General features: G+C 41.0%; 1 pseudogene; it reads right to left on the bottom strand.

Annotated features, from left to right (window-relative positions):
• Positions 1 to 3,194: 3,194 nt before the first annotated feature.
• On the bottom strand, positions 3,195 to 5,734 carry LOC144784062 (uncharacterized; annotated as a pseudogene).
• Positions 5,735 to 12,829: the final 7,095 nt, after the last annotated feature.

Genomic DNA, 12,829 nt, shown 5'->3' with positions numbered 1-12,829 from the left:
GCGGACATCTGCATTCACAACTTCGATTTAGCTTTCCTTCTACATTAAGGACAGTATTGTATTCTTCCTTGCTTTCCTTAAGGCAGAGACAATTATACTATGTCCTCAGATTCTGTTATCTGTGACTAAATAGCATTCTTTGATATTTGTCTCAATAACTGCCTTCAATCTACACTGCGGACAGCTGGGTTAACAACTTGAATTCAGCTTTCCTTTTACATTAAGGACAACATTGTATTCAGTCTTGCTTTCCTTAAGGCAGAGACAATTGTACTGTATCCTCACATTCTGTTAACTGTAACAAAATAGCATTCATCGATCTTTCTGTCAACAACTACCTTCAATCTACACTGCGGACAGCTGGGTTCACACCTTCAATGTAGCTTTACTTCTACATTAAGGACAGTATTACATTCAAAATTGTTTTCCTTAACGCAGATACAATTCTACTCTGTCCTAAGATTCTGTTAACTGTACAAAATACCATTCATCAATGTTTCTATCGATTAGTACCTTCTATCTACATTACAGACAGCAGGGTTCACAACTTCAATTCAGTTTTCCATGTTAATTTCTCTTCACTATGTGTGCTGAGAACTGCCTTCAATCAATTCTGCGCTCAGTAGAGTTCACAACTAGATACCAAGAGTGCCAGCACTACAGAAAACATTCAATACAATCTTGATTTACTTAAAACACAGACAATTGCACAATATCCTCATATTTTCTTAATCTTTGAACACTAGGAAATTCAGCCTTCATTGATTTGATGCAGACAAAATTCTACTATATGTGTTTCAGATTTTGTTTATATAAGTGACTAAAAACATGTATCTATGTCTGTTAACAACTGCCTTCAATCCACACTGCACAGGGAACATACAAGCTCCCCGCCAAAGATACTACTTACTGAGCGCACCATAAATAATCACAAACAAGAGTGAACACTTTTATGTCACAGTGAGACATACTGTCCCTTTTAAATGGAATTGATGCAGAATTCAACCAACAAAAGACATTACTTCAATTACTGTACCTCACCCCGACCACACACCATCACAAGGTACATTCAAGCTCAGCGCCAAAGGTATTACTAACTCAGTGCACCACAAATGATCACCATCTCACAGTATTGAATGAGATGACTTATTTAGAAAATAATACATCGTACTTTTTGAAAATATACTTCAACTTACTTCTGTGAATGGACAATCAATATTTATTAGAACACTTGATTTTAAAGATTTTGCTACCAATCCGTGCTGCTTGTACCACACATTATCACACACTCCACAGAACTTTGTTGCTTTAGATGCACACTTTCTTCCTTTCTTGGCTGGGATTATCAATTATTCCTCAATTTCCTATTCTAATTGAACGTCAAGGCCCTTTATCAAACCTTTTTCTCATTTCTACTACCCAGAAGAAGGTTAATACTCCAAAACGAATCTGTAAAATTTAGCAAACAACTCTTTCAAACAATGATTCATCCAAAAAATACTCCTTTGGCACACCGACTATGGTGCGACATGTAAAAACTTGCACCCGACAACTTCACTTGAGCTGCAACACAGAGTTTGCAAGACAACCCACTTGCTGCTGCACCAACCACATCAACTGCTGCAAAAGCATCTTCGGCAAGCAGTCTATACTCACATATTGGTCTTGATATTGGTAAACTTAAATTTCTATGCATTTATTGCGATGAACTTTTCTGTTACGTCAAATAGTCTATCAACCTCATAAAAAAAAAATAAAAGGAGCATCACTCTCCTCAACATCACTCACTACACATTTATCAAGCTTTTTTGTTGGGAGAACTACCCCATCCAAAGGCAGTAGAAAATGTGCACACTTGCGGCCTTTCTTAGCTAGGGTTATCAATTATTCTTTAATTTAATATTCTGATTGAAAGTCAAGACCCTTTATTAAGCCTTTTTGTTGTAGACATTTCCACATTTGCAGCCTTTCTTCGCTAGGGTTATCAATTATTATTCTTGAAATTCAAATTCAAACTGCAGGCCCTTCATTGACCCTTCTTGGATACTACTACCCATGAATAGCAGTCTGTAATTTGCACACTTGCATCCTTTCTTGCGTCCTTTCTACCGCACAGTGTGTGTACTTTGTGCACTAGCTTGCCTCCTTATATGTGGTACCCATTTCCCAGACTCCCACTGCAGAATCTGACACCCTGTCGGTGTAATGGACTGGAAAACCAAACACCCACTTCCCTCACAAGGAAATGGGTAGCTTGCACATCTTCAGCATTTCTTATTTTTCACCTTATTCATCTTCCACTCAATCAACATATCATCCACACATACATAAACCTACTTCCTGCCTTTCTTCGTTGTGGTTACCAAAGTGATTCATCTGGCAGAGGCAGGAGTCCTATCACCGAGTCCTGCATGTCCCCTTGTGATGACAAAGCGCGGCAGACAACTACTCCACTGCACTCCGCATGGGACGTGAATATCCTACAAGTACAGCACTTGATTGTCCTGTTCATAATACATGTGCTCCTTGTATTAATTTACAGAGGTGAAGCTGAGGACATTTTTCAGCTAATAAAATCACACCAAGGAATCAGGACTTGCTCCCTCCCCCACATTTGCGCATATTGCCATTATCAAAAAATACTGTTTAGTGCTGAGCTGAAAACTGCAAGCTATGGTCGAACAAAACAGGATGCTGGCCTCAAAATTCCTTAGATTTAGGCAGTGGCGCAGTCCGAACATGTGCAGTCTTCTGCAAAGAAACCCTTTAAAATACCCTTCAAATTAAGCGCTGGATATCTGCATGTTCATAGTCCGAAAACCAAAACTGCATGGATTGTTTTTGTAGGCAGTGTCCTGTAAAACCTGTACTGCAAATATTGCATATGCCAAAGAAAAACAGAGGGTATAACTTTTTAACTTCAATATAGCTCGGTAGGCTTGAAATAACCTGCTTTAATACAGAAACATCTCAGCCAGGCTACAAAAAAGTGCGGCCATAAATTACATAAGTCCCAACAAAAACAAAAGTACTTAACGATCGGATTGGCAGGCTGAGTCCATAAATATAGTATATTGTGATTGGGGAATTGTGAGCATGTGACCACACAGTCTACCGCATAATGAAACTGCATGAAGGCGGCGTGTTTTAAAGAGGTCTGGCTTTGAACCTTATGTGTTTGTCTCCATCTGTTATTATCTTCTTGCCTGACACACTTCAATCTTTTTCTTCAACTCATTCCGCTCCGCTAGGGTAAAGAAGATACACGACGAAGAAACCTTGTTTTGAAGGAAACATGCCACTTGCTAAGACCATGGAAGCATGTTGAAGTTTTCAATGAGGATATCCATATGAAATCCCACGGAGCGTACCAGCATATTTAAGTGCATAAGGAATGTGTATATTATATCACATATATACTGCGAACCATTAAGCGAACACACAGTTTGTTTTTGGACCCACAGTTCGTCAGCAAGTATTTGGGTGAACTGGTATACTAAGTAATTCCTCGGAGTAATGGCCTCCAGAAGATCCCTCAGGGCCCATGTATTTTTCCCAAAAGCCAAAATGATACTCAAAACAGATGCTGGTGGTTTAGGGTCAAATAACAACTTTTGGGCAAAGGCTCGGTCGATGAGAATCAGCTCTGCCTCATTGGGCATCACAGAAAAAGGCTGAGGAAGATTTACATGGGTCTGCCTCCGAAGTTCTTCCAGGATGGGAATTGCTATATCCATTACACTCCTTTGAAAATCTAGATTTGGTTCAGGATAAGCAATAGGTCCCAACTGCCCCTTCGGCCCTAAAACAGGACTGCTGCACCAAGTCTGGATGAGTGTACTCCAACAGTTATGAGATTCTAACAATGCTGGGTTGACATACAGGATTCTGAGTATCAGCTTTATCAGAACACCCCTCTTCAGTACATTTCCTTTTAGTGATGTCCACTCCTCTTGGTCAGTGAGGTATTTGCCAGATGGACAGCACTCCGTTCAAAACATCTTTAAATAAGGGCAAAGTCAGCAACTGGCAACTTAACATTCATTGTGCAAGAGGCACATTTTAACTGTACAAGTGACTGGGCAGCTTCTGGAAAATTTCCATATTTACACATATAGAACGGGATTTTCTCTCTCAAACGTTGTAACAGCAACATATCATTGCACTGCACAGCTTTTAGGTAACGCACCAAATGTTTGTAATTTCCCTCCTCTTCCAATTTCTGCACCCGTGCCTGGATAACAGATATAGCTTCACAAAGAAACTCCTTTTTTCCTTTCCTGGTTCAGTGACCAGTGATATTTTGCCCCAATAATATTGTGATTAAAAATAAGTCATCCCATGGCAGGACATTCAGTCAATTACTGAAGCAGTAGCAGTGAGGAGGTAGAGGAAGGGACTGGAAAAAACAAATACATTTGTCACACAGAGTATTAGGAAAACCAGACAGCACCAACATCTTCTGGAGGTTTGCAAGAATCCTTCGAAGTAAAATAGACGTAGCACTTCTTAAACTGGAAGATGGGTCTCCAACTTGATGAGCTAGTGGTGGTTCCTTGTGAATCACAAGCTCTTTCACGATTCCTAGGAGAATGACAGCAGCACTCTTTGGCTTCTCCTTTTCTGCCTTTTTCAGAAACTCTTCCACCTTTTTGTAGACTTCTAAGTAGCTGTATATTATGATGTCTGTGTGATACAGGGTGCATGGAGGGCATGGAATAGAACTTCTCATAAGACTGCGATGACACACACACATGCAAGGGAAGAACTGATCTTGTGCCATTCTTGTTCCCATAAGATACTTGTTATATTCTATAGTGAGCTCGTGCACAAATGTAAGTAGAAGAAATCCTCCTTGTTGCAGATCAGCCTCTATCTCTGTGAGGTCCAAGTCGAATATGGTAAGAATGTCAGCTAAGGCAGCTTCGCGCTGGCTTTTCCAGAATATGCGCTTGTTGAGTGCGTTGCAATGGCAAATGGAAACAGTTGTCCAATAGGGACACTGCAAAGCCGATTTATCACAGAGGTAGCAGTAGCACTGATCACATACATCGGCATTGTTCTCAAGTGGAGCACTTGTGTCATGCTCTGTCCGCACAAATAGATGTGCCGTACAGTCGTAGCACGCATGTGGCATCACATTCCCACTCCTAGTGAAAGTAATGGCTAGTTCTTCATCCAACATCACTTCTTCAGAACGCTTCTCCTCCAGCATAGATTTTTCAAAGGATTCCTCTATTATTAGTACCGAATTTCCAAGGCCAAGTGTGCAGTCTGCTTCATCATCATCACTAATAACGATCACACTATCCTGCGTACTGACTGAAATTGGTCTGAAGCGGTCTCCAACAAGAGCTTCTGCAGCTATGTTTTCACCTACGGCACTCTCATCAGCAGCTTTAGAGCACATGGGAATCTAATTTTCAGAGTTCGTAGGAGCTCTCGCAGTTGTGCCAACCTCTTTGCAGTTCTTAGGAGGAGCTTCCACAGTTGTGCTACCCTCTCTACAGTTGTCGGCAAGTGTTTCAATAGTTGCGGTACTCTCGGAAGAGTCTTTGGAAGGAGCTTCCACACTGATGAACCTTTCTTCAGGGTCCTCAGCAGGAGCTTCTGCTGCTATACCACTCTCTTCTAAAACATCAACAGGAAGTCCAACATCCGTGTCACTTACTTCAGGCGCCGCTACCTTTTTGGTACCAGCAGGGAGAGCAGCCCTTTTAGCTCTATTCTTCATTTTTGCTGTAGGAAGCTCCTAACTCCAGCCGGTGACTCTTAAAAAATCCTATCACCGAGTCTGCATTGATTTCGACAATGATGATGGTTACCAACTATTCTTCAATTTCATATTCTGATTCAAACTAATTTTGACAATACATTCCATACATGTTCTATCTTTCATTTCAATCGTGATTACAGATGATACAGTCCACCATTAAATTTACACTGCGGACACCCTGATTCACAACTACAATTCAGCTTTGCTTCTACATTAAGGACACCATTGAATCTACCCTTGCTTTCCTTAACGTAGAGACAATTGTACTCTGTCCTCAGATTCTGTTAACTGTACAAAATAGCATTCATCAATATGTGTATCAATTAGTACCTTTGATCTACAATACAGACAGCGGGGTTCACAACTTTAATTCAGCTTTCAATGTAAATTTCTATTCACTATGTGTCCTGAGAAGTGATTTAAATCAATTCTCCGCTCAGCACAGTTCACAACTAGATACCAAGTGCGATAGCACGACAGAAAACATTCAATACAATCTTGATTTACTTAAAACACAGACAATTGGTGTAGAAAATGTACAGGATGAACATTTAGCTATTCTTGTCAATGGCGTTCCTACTAAGACTAAGAAAATATGGCAACAATTAGTGGATATTAGGAAAGTAAAAAAGGCAACGTTCTATCTGCTATAAAAAAATAATATTACAAAAATGTGTATGTGGAAAAAGAATAAATAACTGTAGAAGATACTGAATTCCCATCTGGACAAATTGAAAAACTGGATGTTTCCATAACTGAAGAAATCTACGAACATTACAGTATTCATCCACTTCATTCTAAAGAAGTAACGGGGAACACTATAGAGTTATTCCAAATGAAAGAAGGAAAGGGAAGTCCCATTACTGTATGGGAAAAAAGCTTGGAAGATCGTTGTTTCCCTCAGTTCCTTCCCACACGAAAAAGAGGACGATATGATGACCGACCTGTGCAGATTCCTGCATCTGAATACCGGACATCAATATTATATGCAGAAAATCCAAGATTTCAACAACGTATTCCATATTTATTCCATCTTTTGTTTGAGAGTGATTTGTCTGGACGTCTTATGCAGAAAACCATATATTGAAAACAGGTGTACATCTGCAAAATGTTTCAGCAAACAAATGTATGCATAAAGTACAGCTGAAAGATAATATTTTGGAATCTCACCTCATTAATCTCATGGCATGTCAGCGTTGTAGTAATGAGTACTGGTACCGTCTTCATGGAGAACTAAAATGTATGCTAAGGAACTTAGAAACTCCTACATAGTTCCTTACTCTAAGCTCTGCTGACTATGCTTGGGATGGTTTACTTCAATTTCTTGATTACACAAATTCATATGATCATACTCGATGTCATCTAATACTTCCACAAAATCAGCATCTAAAGTTTCGTTTTTAGAAAATCACAGCTGATATCTACAGCATTTATATCTTCCTCTTCATTCTCCCTACTTATAAAAATATGTTTAGCTCTTCTATGACACTGTTACTAATGTCGAAACCGTCTTTCAAATTTTGTTGATTATCCATACTGAATTTCTTATGTTGTAGGTCCTTGTACAAAAACATAAACAGTTAATTTTATCTTCACTGTAATATGAGAATATGTGGTGATTCATATGAAATATCTTACAAGTAAAGCAACAATATTTTCTACATAAGTGTATATTATTTTCAAAATATTCTAAAATTAAATTTAATAAATACAGTGTCACTCTGCATTGTGTCAAGAGCTTTATTTATTTATTTATACTACCTTCTGTTTTGCAAACTTAAAACAATGACGACAGCACTGCCTTAGTTTGATTCACCCCATTGCGTTCTCAATTAGGGTTGAGGGAGGCAAAGGAAAGGAGTAAACTACATGTCTACAGATGTACTCCTATATTTAGAACACTGGATGAAGCACTGAATAAATAAAGTTAGATACAAAAGAACATACACAAAAAAAGGCTGCATAAAAGATACACAAAGAAATGCAACACAAATAGGTCACGGAATCTTGACCACAAACTGGTAAGTCACCAAAAGAACAAAAAGGCTAAGAACACTGCAACGGATGCTATGCTGTGGAACTCATTGTGAAGAAAGGTAGAAACATACCATAAATAAAGTGGAATTCAAATAAAGAAAAAGTAAAAAAAAATACATGGATAACAAAGTCACTGGAGTGGGACCGTGCAGAGAAAGCCAATGCCCCCACGGTCCCAGCCGGCTCCCCGCATCCTTTGAAAGCCGGCATTGCTTTCTCAGAGAGAACATCTTACATGCTGCTCTCTCTAACGAAAAGCAATCTGCTTTCCTACTCGAAAGAGACAGCAGATTAACTCTCTCTCTCTTTCAAGTAGTAAACTGGTTTGCTGTGCTACAGTGGGAGCTGCGGCGCTCCCGCCCTACCATAGCAAACAGCAGTGTCCCAGGGATAGGCACCCCGAGACACTGCAAGAGCCGGCCAAGGGAAATGATGGTCCCCAGGGCCATCAAGGAATCCAGTAAGGAGGCCGCATGACGTAACCCCCTCCCAACATTAAAAAGTCCCGAGAAGTAGAAGTCCCTGGAGGTGGGAAATCCGTGCCATTACAGACCCCCCTATTTTAAATATTACTGCCCCAGGAAGGTGGTGGTCCCCGAAGAATGTAGGAGAGCCGTGAGCCCCCCACATACTTCAAAATAAACAATGGCTGCCAACACTTCCTGGTTAGCAGTGCTGACAGACAGTTGACGACCAATCAGCATGCAGCTCGTGCTCGTAATTGTACGGAATTCCGTACGCGTATGCCACGATTATTCTTTTAAAAAAAGTATATATATATATATATAACCTAAACATCCATGTACGCCCCCCTGAGCAAGACTATAGGGTCAGAATGTTTCTACACAAACAATATGGAGCAAAGAGGGAAACAGAACCCTGGTGGCCCTCCACTCAAATCATTAATCCACAAAAAGACCAGGGTCCTAGGACTTCGGAGATCTTAATATATCGTATCCCCTCAATGTAGTCCTGTTTAGAGGTTTATAGTTTTCTACATAACACTCCGTGTACTCTATTTTGTAGTATTCATATATGTGTAATCCTTAAAAATCTATTCTCACACTTTTTGTTGACAGTATTTCAGTATATGATGGGATAGTGAGTTACATACTCCCAACTATTGCGGTCCGAATCATACAACCCTCAAAAAGTGAAAAAAGTGAAGCGAGCATAATGATACCTCACGGACGTACCACCATGCGGACCACTGATAGGTACTCACCAGTGAAGTCCATTGTTGTCATCATTGGCATTCATTACGCTCTTAACAGAAGAAATGAGTGTCCAACAGAAAAGGAGTAAAGTAACAGTAAAGGTGCAAAATGTGATGTGCAGGAATATATCACACCTCACAATGTGGTGAAAAATCTAATAAAATTGATAGGATTCACACACTTCGCAACAACTTTATTCTTTCACTCAGTGAATCCAGTCAAAATAAAAAAACAGTGTAAGTTGCTATTTATGCATACCACTGTTGGATGCCAACATGTTTCTCTGCCTCTAGACTTTATGCAGACTCATCAGGGCTATGTTATATTTGCCACTGCACCATGTGTTGGACACATCAATCTGAAAGACCTCAGCAAACCATCCTGTGGCCTAACAGCTGCAAGGTTTATAAGCAAGTTTCCTTTTGTAAAACTCTTACTCCTGGGGTACCAAGTGTTCCTATCGTTGTTGGTATCGCGGAGCGTACTCTCTCTCTTTGCGTGTTGGTCCTTTCACTTCAGAATGTTTCTACCCTGCGCCCTTTCCTTATTTCTCAACTTTGTTTTACTGTTTTCTTATGACTCGGTTCTAGCGACGAACAAGATGGTTGCCAACACTTCCTGGTTTGGAGTGCTGACAGACAGTTGACAGCCTATCAGCATGCAGCTCGTGCTCAAAATTCTACAGATTTCTCTATGCGTACGCCACGATTTTTCTTTAAAAAAAAAGAAAATAGAGCCTAAACATCCATGTATGACCCCCTGAGCAAGCCTAGAGGGTCAGAATGTTTCTAGCCTGCCCCCTTCCCTTACTACTCAACTTGGCTTCACTGTTTTCTTGTGACTCGGTTCTACCGAGGCACAAGATGACAACCAACACTTCCTGGTTTCGAGTGTTGACAGACAGACAGTTGACAGCCAATCAGCATGCAGCTCGCGCTCGTAATTGAACGGATTTCTGTACGCATGCTGAACTCCGTCTCTAGATATTGCTGTGATTTTACTTGTAATTTTCTCAGGAACTACCAAACGGATTTACACCATTTAACAAAAAGCACAATCTGCGAACCGAACTCCACCTCTCTGCCAAATTTCGTGTTATTCTGTTTAGCCGTTCGGGCTGTAGCCCTGGCTAAAGGTCCCTATGGAAAATTGCATTGGAAAAACATGTTTTGGGACCCCCTTTTTTCTCGGCCCCCACTTGACGAATCACCCCCACACTTTCAGGGAAGGAGCGGACCCAAGCAGGCCATTTTCTTGGAGAAATTCACAAAGATTCATCCACCGGCGCCAAAGTTATTCCAAATAGAATGTTGTTGTTTTCCTTTGGAAACTAGGTCCTAACTATAACTACCTACTGGTGACCGCCAGTAGGTAATATATATATATACTTAGAGCAGAAGAAGATCCTCACCCTGCTTTGAGCTAGTGTAGCTTTCACCACATCCGCCCCAGCAAGTGTGTGATCAATTATTGGTGTAAATTTAATTTAGAATTTAGTCACACCTTAATACAAATCACACAGTCCGGGGGAAGAGGGTTAGGGTTCTATGACTGGTTGGGAAGGAGTATTTGAGGGAAAGGTTTGACAAAGACAAACACTACACATGGACAACACACAATCTTGGCAGATGACCATCATAAATCTGTTAAGGGAGAAAATTGAAATTCATGCATGATGCTGACTGGATGATTTATGTTAAGTAGTACTAGACTAGTAGTACAGGCAGCAGTAAATTATTAATATTATTAATATGCAATTGCCTTGCCTGTCTGCCCTCAGAGAGAGCCAAATTACATACATTTTATGTTATGTTGTAATGGGCTTCCTTTTAAAGCTCGCAAAGAAAATTGTAACGTAGCTGTAGGGGTTAATTATAAGCAAAGAGAAAACATAATAAACAACAACACACACAGTTGTAAAGATTGAAAAGAAAAAATGAATCAAATTAAATAAAAGTTGATGAATGATACTAAGTTACTATGTATGTTATGGTTACATTGGGGAGTTGCATCTCAGCATTCCTCTTGTTCCTCCTTTCCATGGACGCTCCGTCCGTTAGTCATGGGAGCCACTGCCTGCCTGGCAGATGCGGATAGTTAAGGTAAGTGTGAGTTGTTTTTCCCAGTATAGCACAGGGTAAAGGCTGACCAGTAAGTGTAGATGGAAAAGCAAACAGGATATTGAAAAATCAAGAAGAAACAAAATGCATAAATTACGGGGTAATGCAACAAGAACATTTCAGAGGTGGAATGGCTAAATCATGTCCACTGCTCTTTTTCCAAAATGAACCTACAACAACAACAGGACAGAGCAGGCCCACAGCGCCTACCCAACCTTCACTTCATGCACAACAAAAACACAAGCACCAATCACTCAGAGTCAGCGACCAATGCATGCCATCCCTCTTTACCTGTTGTTCTTAAGGGGCAGTCCCTTTCAGCTCGGAAAGGAGGATAGCTATAGTTTTGTTCTTTGGAGGGACACGACGAGGCAGGCACACATTTCTTGTACTATTTTCCATTAAATGTCTGGCTTGAGGGAAATGGATTTAGGGTGAGTCAGGATGGAGCAGGACTCAGAGGATTAGAGTTCCTTCTTTAATAAATGCACACAGTTGCAACTCCAAAAGGCAATAAAAAGAGTAAGGCGGTGGTGATGGATTTGTTGTGATTCGAACCAGAAAGACAGAGACACACACAAATAATAAAAGTAAATAAGGAAGAAAGTAAAAATGTTGAAAGCCTAGTTGTCAGGGAAGTAGAGCTTGTCCTCAAACTCTGGTGGTTCACTCAGAAGTAGATCATCTAACACACTACTTCCAAGACCTAAGTCGTCGTCATCATCTTCCTGCTGTGCTATTTCAGGTATGGTATAATCCGGAGATATAAAGTGCTGATTCGTTTTGCTCAAGGTTACCCTGTCCACGTTTTGGGGCATGAGACTGGTCCTTTTCACTGTTACAATGGTACCAGCAGCACTGGAGGCAAGATGGTGGCCGCTTGGACTGCCGAATGAGCTGCTCTCTCACTCTCCACCGCAGACCTGTCTTTGTGCAATGAGGAATATCACTATCTGAATTGAAAGGACTCGGGATTCAGGGACTTACCAATGCTGTCTTCGGTCGTTCCCCTGAAATGATTTGGAGGTCACAGCTCTGGCTGTGGAGCATCCCGCTCCCTTGCTACTTGGCGTCTCGCAGCTTGAGCGGTCTTGCAACTGCTATTTTTCTGCCAGCCATAAGGTCTGCTATATGTACGCCGGTAGCTGCTACTATGCCTCCAAAAGCATCCAGCAGGAGTATCAGGGATGGTGGCTCATCGTCTACCCAGCTCAACCAAGTCAAAACTCCTGCTGCTGACACTAGCTCGGAGAACAGGGAGGCCGGTAATCATCAAACAGCGCCTGCCTTTGTGACTGAGTCCACTGGCAAGAACCACCGAGCCGCGGGAAAAAGACTGAACCAGCGCTGTTTAAAGCACAGTCACTGAAGGGCAATCCACTACTTAGCACCCCCGGGGGGTCAAAGGATCCGCACATTCAAAGACGCCAGTTCTCATTCCAAACATCTGTGCAGAAATACAGGCTGCTCTCATCGAAGGGGAATCTACCTCCTCCCTCACGCTACTGCCGGGGAGTGATATGTCATCTCAAGGAGCAGAACCCTCAGTTTCTGGGCATACAGTTGCAGGAGAAGATCCTGGTTGTACTTTGACTAACTTTCTAGCATTGTCAAAATTCGATTAAACTTCCATAAAACAAGTGCAATGCACTTTGGGAAATGTAGTTCCCTAAGTTGGA

This window comes from Lissotriton helveticus, chromosome 10 (assembly GCF_964261635.1).
Source record: "Lissotriton helveticus chromosome 10, aLisHel1.1, whole genome shotgun sequence".
In the NCBI taxonomy this organism is placed as follows: domain Eukaryota; kingdom Metazoa; phylum Chordata; class Amphibia; order Caudata; family Salamandridae; genus Lissotriton; species Lissotriton helveticus.
Note: the sequence above shows the minus strand (reverse complement) of the source record. Positions and strands in the feature narration are given on the sequence as shown.